Source organism: Lagenorhynchus albirostris, chromosome 21, assembly GCF_949774975.1.
Source record: "Lagenorhynchus albirostris chromosome 21, mLagAlb1.1, whole genome shotgun sequence".
Taxonomy (NCBI): domain Eukaryota; kingdom Metazoa; phylum Chordata; class Mammalia; order Artiodactyla; family Delphinidae; genus Lagenorhynchus; species Lagenorhynchus albirostris.
In genome coordinates, this window is record NC_083115.1 from 12,012,885 (window position 1) to 12,015,668 (window position 2,784).

At 39.2% G+C, this 2,784-nt stretch overlaps 1 non-coding gene across 1 annotated transcript; it reads left to right on the forward strand.

Annotated features, from left to right (window-relative positions):
• The first annotated feature begins 592 nt into the window (after positions 1–592).
• On the forward strand, positions 593–700 carry LOC132512827 (U6 spliceosomal RNA). Its single transcript, XR_009538349.1, has one exon. It is a non-coding gene; the product is annotated as a U6 spliceosomal RNA (small nuclear RNA).
• The last annotated feature ends 2,084 nt before the right edge of the window (positions 701–2,784 follow it).

The following is a 2,784-nucleotide window of genomic DNA, read 5'->3' on the forward strand; positions in this document are numbered from 1 at the left end:
ACTCATTCTCTACCATCTCTTCTAGAAGATAGAAGCAAAGGCAATACTTCCTAACTTATACTATGAGTCCAGCGTTACACTAATACTAAAACCAGACAAAGACATTACAAGAAAAGAAAACTACAGACCAAGACCTCTCAGGAACATAGATGGAAAAAATCCTCAGCAAAATATTAGCTAGTCCAATCCAGCAATGTATAGTAAGAACTATACACCATAACCAAGGGGGGTTTATTCCATCTATGCAAGGATTATTCAATTAATGTAATCCATCACATCAACAGGCTAAAGGAGAAAAATCACGTGATCATATCGATAGATGCAGAAAAAGTATTTGACAAAATCCAACACCCATGCAGGGTAAAAACTTTCAGCAAGCTAGGAATAGAGCAGGAACTTCCTCAATTTGATAAAGAACATCTACAGAAAAACTATGGCTAATATAACAAATGGTGAGAAACTACATTCTTTCCTGCTAAGATCAGAAACAAGGCAAGGATATTTTCTCCCACCATTCCTTTTAAACACTGTATTACAAGTCCTAGCTAATGCAACAAGACAAGAAAGGGATATAAAAGGGATACAGGTTGGAGTGCTCACTTCAGCAGCACGTATACTAAAATTGGAATGGTACAGAGAAGATTAGCATGGCCCCTGCGCAAGGATGGGCACGCAAATTTGTGAAGCGTTCCATATTTAAAGAAAAAAAAAGGTATACAGGTTGGGAAGAAATAAATAAAACTGTCTTTGTTTGAAGATGACATGACTATGTAGAAAATCTGAAAGAATTGACCAAAAAAACCCTGGAACTAAAGTTGGGTGATTATAGCAAGGTTGCAGGATACAAGGTTAAAATACAAAAGTCAATCACTTTCCTATATATCAGTAATTTGAAATAAAAAACAATACCATTTAAATTAGCACCCCCAATAATGACATATTTAAGTATAAATCTCAAATAACATGAACAAGATCTATGTGAGGAAAACTACAAAACTCTGATGAAAGAAATAAAAGAACTGAATAAATGAAGAGCTATTCCATATTCACAGACAGGAAGACTCAACATTGTCAAGACGTCAGCTCTTTCCAACTTGATCTATAGATTCAACGCAATCCCAGTCAAAATCCCAGCAAGTTGTTTTGTGGATATTGACAAACTGATTCTAAAGTTAATATGGCGAGGCAAAAGGTCCAGAAGAGCCAACACAATATTGAAGGAGAAGAACAAAGTCAGAGGACGGACACGAACTGACTTCAAGACAGTAATCAAGATAGTCTTTTATTGGCAAAAAATAGACTAATAGATCAATAGAACAGAACAGAGAACCCGGAAATAGACCCACATACATATAGTCAGCTCATCTTTTTTTTTTTTTTTTTTTTTTTTGCGGTACTCAGGCCTCTCACTGTTGCGGCCTCTCCCGTTGTGGAGCACAGCCTCCAGATGCGCAGGCTCAGCGGCCATGGCTCACGGGCCTAGCCGCTCCGCGGCATGTGGGATCTTCCCGGACCAGGACACGAACCCGTGTCCCCTGCATCGGCAGGCAGACTCTCAACCACTGCGCCACCAGGGAAGCCCGTCAGCTTATCTTTGACAGGCAATACAATGGAGACAGTCTTTTCAACAAATGGTGCTGCAACAACAGACATCCACATAAAAACAAAAAACAAACAAGCAAAAAACAAAAAAAAAGAAAGGGAAAAAAAGAATCTGCACACAGACCTTACATGCATCACAAAATTAACTCAAAATGGAACATAAACCTAAATTTGAATGCAAAACTATAAAACTCTCCTACAAGATAACAGAGGGAATATCTAGATGACCTTTGTTATGGCAATAACTTTTTAAATACAACACCAAATGTATGTTCCATGAAAGAAGTAACTGATAAACTGGATTTCATTAAAATTAAAAAAAAAACTTCTGCTCTGCAAAAGACTCAGTCAAGAAAATGAGAAACCAAGCCACAGAATGTTATAAAGTATTTGCAAAAGCCATCTCATAAAAGGATCGTTATCCAGAATATACAAAGAGCACTTAAAACTCAACAATAAGAAAATGAACAAACTAATTTTAAAATGGGCAAAATATCTGAACAGACACATCACCAAAGAAGGTATAAAGATGGAAAATGAGCATGTAAAAGGATGCCCAACATCATATGTCATTAGGGAAATGCAAATTAGAACAACAGTGAGATATCATTACACACCTATTCGAATGAAAAAAAATCCCAAACTCTGACAACATCACCTATTGGTGAGGATGTGGAGCAACAGGAACTCACGTTCATTGCTGGTGGGAATACAAAATGGTACAGCCACTTTGGTTTTTTTTTTTTTTTTTTTTTTTTGTGGTACGCGGGCCTCTCACTGTTGTGGCCTCTCCCGTTGCAGAGCACAGGCTCCGGACGCGCAGGCTCAGCAGCCATGGCTCACGGGCCCAGCCACTCCGTGCATGTGGGATCCTCCCGGACCGGGGCACGAACCCGTGTCCCCTGCATTGGCAGGCGGACTCTCAACCACTGCGCCACCAGGGAAGCCCGGTCCAGCCACTTTGGAAGACCGTTTGGCAGTTTCATACAAAACCAAATATACTCGTACCCCAAATCCAGCAATCATGCTCCTTGGTATTTACCCAAATGAGTTGAAAACTTCTGTCCACACAAAAACCTGCACACAGATGTTTATAGTACCTTTGTTCATAACTGCAAAAACTAGAAGCAATCAAGATGTCCTTTAATAGGTGAATGGTTAAAAAAACTACGGTACATTACA